Below are 7945 nucleotides of genomic sequence, written 5' to 3'. Positions count from 1 at the left end.
TGATAAAATTAGGCAGGAAACTGTCCCCAATTTTTATGCTTTTTGGAATTATTCGGTGGTAGGGAGGTTTCTCGAGTGCCATCACAGCATGGGATGTTGGGGATATCTTTTTGAGGCTTTCTGAAAAGGAAGCTTCGAAACAATCTTTTCTTTCTTCCTTTGCCTCCTAGAAACACTGCAGAAGGCTTCAAAACAATAACCACACATTCAAGTCTGCTATAGTTGAGACCCAGTGAAGGAGTTTAATCACCACGTGCGGTCAAAGAATAAATAACTTCCCTTGAAGTGGGGTGCAGGAAATTTATTTTGGATAAAAAGGTTTTTTACCATCGAAGGGAGTCTAGCTCAATGCAAAAGGGTCATTTAAAAGTTGTAAGTCTATACCAAGAGAACTAATTAGAGCAGGGCAAAGTTTCCAGGGAAATTAAAATATAAAAGGCAGCTTCATCTATAAAGATACCAGTGTTTTCCACCACACTCTGAGATGCTCAGTAAACACAAAATGAGAGCAAAGTAATGGTTTAAAAGCAACACGAGCAAAAGGCTCTCTGACGGAGGGACGGAGAACTGGAAAATCATGCGAATCTGTAATTTCTATTTATTTTATGCTTACTTACTCCATATTAGAGTTATGTAGAGGCTGACAAATCTAACAGGCAGTTGGGAGACTGAAAAATGTTACCTATTTACTAAGCTCCATTTTCTAATAAAAGGTAAGAGAACTTGAAATGTTTTGAGGTAGCAGGAAGAACATACTATTAGATACATGTTCACTCTACTTTTTCTGTGTGATACACCTCAAGTTTATAGAAAATTTATATAAAATACCGTAATGACAATCTTTATATTTATGCATCATAAGGAAGTAGAACCAACATTGGTGTCATTAATAAAATGTATACAAGGGGGCTCTAAAAAGTTGTGGAAAAATATCTTTTAATTCCATTTTTCCTTGAACTTTGGGAAGCCACTTCATGTAGGGTATTTCATCTACTGAAAAGACAGTACAGGCTCAAATATACATGAATTATTTATATTAACTAATTTAACTGAAAACTAGAAGCTGTACATGGATCAAGAGGCAGTTGTGTGAACAGAAAGTCGGGGAAGGTGTGTGTGAGAGGGTTTTATCATCTCACCATGCTTATTCAATGTGTGTGCTGAGAAAATCATCAGAGAAGTGGCTTATATGAAGAAGAATGCGGTGTCATGGTTGGAGGAAGGCTTCTTAACAACCTGTGTGATATGCAGATGGTACAACCTTGCTTGCTGAAAGTGAGGAGGCCTTGAAGCACTTGCTGGCAAAGATCGAGGATTGCAGCCTTCAGTACGGATGACAATCCCATGTCAACAAGACCCAAATGCTCACAAATGGACCAATAGGTAACATCATGATAAGTGGAGAAAAGATTGAGGTTGTCAAGGATTTTGTCTCACCTGGATCCACAGTCAAGGGATCGAACAACACATTGCATGGGTAAATCTGCTGCACAAGACCGCTTTCAAGTGTTGAAAAGCAGGGAGGTTCCTTTGAAGACTAAGGTGCACCTGCCCCAAACCATGGTAGTTTTCAATTGCTTCACATGCATATGTAAGTTAGACATTGAGAAGATCCAAGAAAAGTCAGTGCACTTGAACTACGGTGTTGGCGAAGAATCTTGAAAGTACCATGGGCTACCTAAAGGACAAACGCCTGCCCTGGAAGAAACACAGCCAGAATCCTTCTTAGAGGCATGAATGGAGACACGCTGCCTCATGTACTTAGGACACGTTATCTGGCGAGACCAGGCCCTGGATGACATCTTGCTTGTTAAAGTAGAGGGGCAGCGAAAGAGAGGAAGGTCCTCAAAGCGGTGGATTGACACCACGGCTGCGACAATGGGCTCAAACTAGAATAACTGTGATGACGGCACACTGTTCATTATGTTGTATGCACGGTAGCCATGAGTAGGAACTGATTCAACAAGTTAAATAACTAAATACAATTTAGTTAAGCAGTACCAGTTACCACCACTAGTTAAACCTCAATTACCACCATTAGTTCTTTAGTTCACACATCATGTTAATACCTAATGCATATCAGGATTAGTGACCAATCACATCGCTTCTTCCCAGGTCTATTAGTAGGTGCTTGATCATTGTGTTTCTATTGTTTAGTTGCTTCCTTGGCACTCAGTGCTAGACCTATATGACATTTTACAACTTTTGACAAATGCTAAGACGTTGGCTAACAAAGGTGAAGCACAGCAAAGAAATAGAAATGATCATGATGGAGGTGACATTTGAATCAAGTATAAATGGAGTAATATAAGGAATATTGATACAGCTGCTGCTCAACTCTAGATAATGCAGCCAGAAGAACTCTGTAAAGGCAATTTTACAAACGTGAGTAAGGAAAACAGTTTTGATGAAAAGGATGAAGTTGTTCCAGAATTAATGACACATAAAAACCAAACCAAACCAAAAAAACCCAAAACAAAAAACCAACCAACCAAAAACCTCACATTAAAGGAACTGTCAGAGAGATTTATAACCTTGAAAGAACAAAGGATCCAAAGGATCCAGCTGATCTAAACGAGGAAAAGAAGATGACAATTTGCCAGGTAATGTTCTAAGTTCTGGATGTGTAAGTGATAGAATGAGAAGATGGCATGCCCTGTTGAAACTACCCTAGGTGATATTTTTTCCCCAAATAAAAGATACTTCAACAATATCTCGATTGTTTTAAATCACCGTGTGGTGGTTAGCTGCCATCCAGTTGCCTCTAACTCATGGTGTCTGTATGACTAATAAAATAAACATATATTGCCTGTTCTGTTCCATCTTCATGGTCTCCAGTACACCTGAATCCATTGCTGTGACTACTGTGTCAGCCCATCTCAGGCAGAGTTTCCTGGTTTGTGCTGACCTGTGCTTTACCAACTGTGCTGTCCTTTGATAGAGATTGGTCTTTCCTGGTGACGTGTCTGCAGTAAGCAAGAGGGAGTGTTGGGAACCTTTCAGGAGCACTCTGCGAGTTGCCATGAGTTTCAATGGACTTGATGGCAGAAGGTGGGCACTTCTATCTTTAATAGCAGGAAGAGATATGAGACGGAAAGAGATGATTTTTCAAAGGAGTGTTCCTTGAAAAGCTCTTGCATCCTGAGGGAGCTTCCCCGCCCTAGAAAGCTGACCCAGTTGGAAGACTTCTACAATTATGTTTCAAATGTTTATGATAACTCTCCTTTTTTTTTTTACATTGAAAATGCTTCTATTTTATAAATTTTATTTAATGTTAATAAATTTTATTTAAGGAGTTTTACATGTCTTTGTCATCCATCAGTTACTATTTAGTTCCTCTAAATCTTGTAAAAGTTCATCTTCAAGATAGCCCTGTTTAAGGAGCCACCGTTGTCAAGATACTGTCCAGTAGGCATTAATCTCAGATCTGTCAATTCTGGCTATACCACTTTAATCTCCGTTATGGACAACTATCAAACATGTCATGCCTGAAAATTCTGTTGTTCCCTTTAGGGCCATCGTTGGAGCTCCTTCATCCTGCCTTCCTCTCCATTTCAGATTCCTGAACATTGAGTTGAAATCCCTTGCAGTCCCTACGAAATGTGCAGATTACACCAATACCTGTGATCAAAACCAAGTACCTATTAGATTGTTCCTACTATCTACAAATTTGTCTTGTAGTTCTTTCTCACAGATCTAACCAATAGCAGTTCTGCGAGTAAAGCAAAGCACATAGTTACTCTATGAGGCGTTTCTAACGATGTGGGGCTACAGACAAAGCAACGCTCTTTTATACTAAGTTTACTAGAGCCTCCAACTATGGCTATTTATCCTGCCAGGACATTATCAATACCTTCTAGAAATAATTCACCTTCCCTGAAAGTTTATTCCTATATTTCGGTATTTGGGTCATAAATATGGTAAAAATGAATCACATCTAGGTTCTGGTACCAAGATTGGCCTTTGCTATTGGCGTGCAGAGGTGGGAGTTTATGGAGGAGTTTGTCTAGTGTGGCTGGGACTGGGCTGGGAATGAGGTTTTGCATCATGCAGACAGTAGGCTCACCAGGGGAACCAGGGATGTTTTTCTTTTTCTGTCTCTGCCTTTCGGTAACAGGATCCAATTTTACTTTTTTAAAGTCTAGAAGAACTTTCCATTCCAAACCATTCCATTTCCAATTTGCCAGCCAGATTACCTTCTCATAAATCGTGGCTTATTTATATCTGCATTTAGTTAAGGAGAATTCAACCACTTACTCAAAAACACCTTTAAAACTACCTGTGTTTGACAATTTAGTATGAAAGTGAAATACATTCAGTTTTGACTAGCTTAAATTTATTTTTAAAATAACCATTTTTGATCTTTTTAAAGGAAATGAAATGAAAAGAAAAATAATAGCACCCATACTTTACTTCTTTTAGTATTTAGTTGTATTTCTTTTACAGATTTTTACATAAGTGAAACTTTAATGTTCGGGTTGTTTTCCTGATATAGCACCATGTCACGAACACTTTCCTGTATCATTAAATACTCCTCTGAAATATTTTTCTATGTAGTCAGGGCTATCAATCATTTTCTTTATGCCTTCCCCCTTTGCTTTTATGCTTAGAAAAGTCTTGCTGATTTGGAAATCAAATCTTTTCCTGAGCTAGTTTCCAAATATTCTATGAATGAAGACTGCGATCAAATTTCTCCCAGCAATACAGAATAATTTGGGCTTAAGGTTAAGTGCTCTACATAAATCCCACGCCAGCAAGTGCAGGCCCTGGCTTGAAGTATTCAATCTGGAAAACTGGCATTTTCAAACTCTCAAAAGCGAGTGAAACCCAAAATGCTTCCTTTAGTTGGGAGTGACGCTGACACTAGTAGCTCATCGTCATTGACAATGAAGAATCAAAGTGGGCTTTCTACAGTTCAAAAACATGATGTGAGGGCAGGCTGTCGTTGAAAATCACGATACTACCTACCATATCAGCATTACCCCTGCCTGCCTTTCAGGTCCTGAGCTTGTACCAGAACCTCAGTGATGAGCTGTTACAATTTCCCTCCCCCTTGCCTGTCTCTTTTAATCAAATTGTGTATTAGAGAGAAGAAAAGTACTTAGAAATCACTTTGTTTGGGTGGGGATTATTCCTGGATACCTGCTGCACAGATGGGGCTGTGAATCAGATACTATATTAATTTGGATGCTTAATTGAATCTGCTTTACTGAATCAAAGAACACTTCATTTTTCAGGTTCATGAGAATCAAGTACTGTGAGAACAGAAAATTTGATATTGTTCACTCCCATCTCCACCTCCACCTCCTCCCTAAATCTATAGTGCCTTGTTATTGCTTGGCACACGGTGAGCACTTAGTAATCATCATTGAATAAATGAATCATTTCCCCTGTTTAGTAAAGACTTATTTGAAATATGGTTTCTCATATTTTACCTAATATTTAAATTGTCTCTCCATTTTGTGGATACAGTTCTTTGATACACAATTTAAAAAAATCATAACAGAGCCAATTTATCTAGTTTTCCTTTGTTCGCTTGTCCTTTTGGTGTTACATCTAAGAAAGCATCGCCTAATTTAATGTCATGTATATTTACACCTATGATTCCTTTTAAAAGCTTTAGCTTTTGATCAATATTGAGTTAATTTTGTAGATGGTGTGAAGTAGGGATTAAAATTCATTCTTAGTCATGTGGATATCTTATCGCTTTGAGTGGTAGGCTATTATTCCACTGTATGACTATATCATATTTGTTTATTCATCAATAGATGGACATTGAAAGTGTTTCTACTTTTTAAGCTATTATGACTAGCGCTGCCATGGATATTCACATACATGTTTTTGTCTGCATGAATGCTTTCAGTTCTCTGTGGCATGTAGCTAGGAGTGGGACTGTGAAGCCATACCGTTACTCTGCGTTTAACTTTGAGAGGAAATGCCATACTGGTTTCAACCCTACCTTTGCCTTGGGGGTTTGTTTAATTTGATTTGGTTGTAAGCCCATCGTTTTTAAGCTCTGTGAATGTTCCTCTCCTCAATCCTCTACTTGTTTTTTATTTTCTTTGTTCCTCACAATTTGTCTCCCTCCCAGATTTAAATCTCTTACTTTTCTGTAAATCACAGCTGGTCACTTTTGCTAAAAGATAACTTCAAGTTTTGCTTTGTTTGTTTTGACTCTTCTCTTTTTATTGTGTATCTATTCTAGTTTTTTTTCTTGGATGAAGTTATTGTCCAGACCATGCTTCTTGGCCATGACAAATGTAAAACTTTATTATCAAAGGTCTTTTTTTTGGCTCTGTGACAAGGGAGCATCTGCAGACCACATCTCAGTAGTAAATTCACCATGTCTACCCTACACCGTTACCCAACTTAAAAACATCTAGTAAGCCATGGTAGGGTACATAGAACATTAAAATTGGTTGTGCTAACCTGGTGTAAGCAAACATTTGACAAAGATTCTACAATCCCAGGGTGCTACCACATATTTCTTTTAGTTTGCTTGTAAGATATCAAGAATTGTGATACATGGATATTAGCAAAGGGAGAGAAATGACAAGAATTTAAGTGGGAAAAGCTCTAACTGTATTCCAGTTGTTCAACATAATTGAATGATTACCAATTTGAGAGATTAAAACCCATACCTTACAAAAAAATCTCTTTGAAAATGTCTGCTAGATAGCAACTATTAATTGTCTGTTGAGATAATGAATTGTTTTAAAGAATTTTTAAAATAACAAAATCCTCCAGCCCTCCTCACAGCCATGGAAGCCAGGTGGCTGGCTTGTGTATCACTCTTTCCCACACATGCTGCTTCTCAAAGAAACATCCACGGACCCACTGACTGAACTGTAGTGCGAAGTGGAAGTGCCCTTGGAGCACAGGGAAGTTTATCTGGCAGAAGAGGAGAGGGAGCTATGGGCCCAAGTCATGTCTTGGGTTTCCAAGCGTAGAGTGCCAAGGTCAAAGTCAATAAGAAAACACACAGGGGTGGCTTTGCCTTTTACTCTGGGCAAGAGCTAGCACCTGACTCCAAAGTGATTAGAACCTCAGAATACGGAGACCCTGATTTAAATGTTGGTAGTTAGTCTGAATCAAACCTTTAAATTTGAGACAAATAAAAATCAATATGTAATTACCTTTTACCTAATTTCTCCCACTGGCAATGTCTTTCAAAATTCAGTACATAGGTTCCCAAACTTATTTGTCCTCTCTCTTTTCAGATAAAAAAAAGTTACTCAGTGACATCCCCCCCCACCCCACTCAGCAGTGAAAAACTTTGTACTATAGCCTGTACTCTAGAGCAGTGGTTCTCAACCTTCCTAATGCTGCGACCCTTGAATACAGTTCATGTTATGGTGATCCCCCCAACCATAAAATTATTTTCCTTGCTATTTCATAACTGTAATTTTGCTACTGTTATGAATTGGGTGACCCCTGTGAAAGGGTCATTCGGCCACCAAAGGGGTCACGACCCACAGGTTGAGAACCGCTGCTCTAGACTAAAGTGTAGCTATCTGTTTTTGCAGACACTCTCTCCCCTCCACCCCACCATTGTTCCATTGCTTCCCAGGGGTGGTATTGCTCACTTTGGGAAGCCCTGCTCTAGTACAGCATTGCCATCAGAGTATTGGTCTATTAAGGGTGATGAGAACATTTGGAAACAGATACTGGCGATAGTTGAACGATATGACAAACATAAATAAGGTCATTGAATTGTACTTGTGGAAAATGTTGAAAAGGTAACCTGAGATATATATATATATATATAAATGTATCTCACAAGAATAAGTCACCAGAAAAAGAAATATTGAGCTTAATAACAGTCAAGGTACACATTTTTCCACAACTGTGAAGATTCCTCATTTTGTTTTCTATTTCTACAATTTTGTTAATTGAAGAATGTCATATACTTGTTGTTCCCTTGTCCCTGAGTTTGTTATCCCCT

General features: G+C 38.5%; 1 protein-coding gene and 1 pseudogene across 1 annotated transcript in view; both read right to left on the bottom strand.

Annotated features, from left to right (window-relative positions):
- The window catches only part of CPA6 (carboxypeptidase A6), a 380767-nt gene that overhangs the window by 89207 nt on the left and 283615 nt on the right, over positions 1-7945 (bottom strand). The window lies entirely within an intron of this gene.
- On the bottom strand, positions 3669-3817 carry LOC115868997 (annotated as a pseudogene).

This window comes from Echinops telfairi, unplaced genomic scaffold, assembly GCF_000313985.2.
Source record: "Echinops telfairi isolate 266 unplaced genomic scaffold, ASM31398v2 ScPeMD7_1;HRSCAF=3_0, whole genome shotgun sequence".
In the NCBI taxonomy this organism is placed as follows: domain Eukaryota; kingdom Metazoa; phylum Chordata; class Mammalia; order Afrosoricida; family Tenrecidae; genus Echinops; species Echinops telfairi.
The sequence above is the reverse complement of the archived record's forward strand: the minus strand, read 5'-3'. Positions and strand labels throughout refer to the sequence as shown.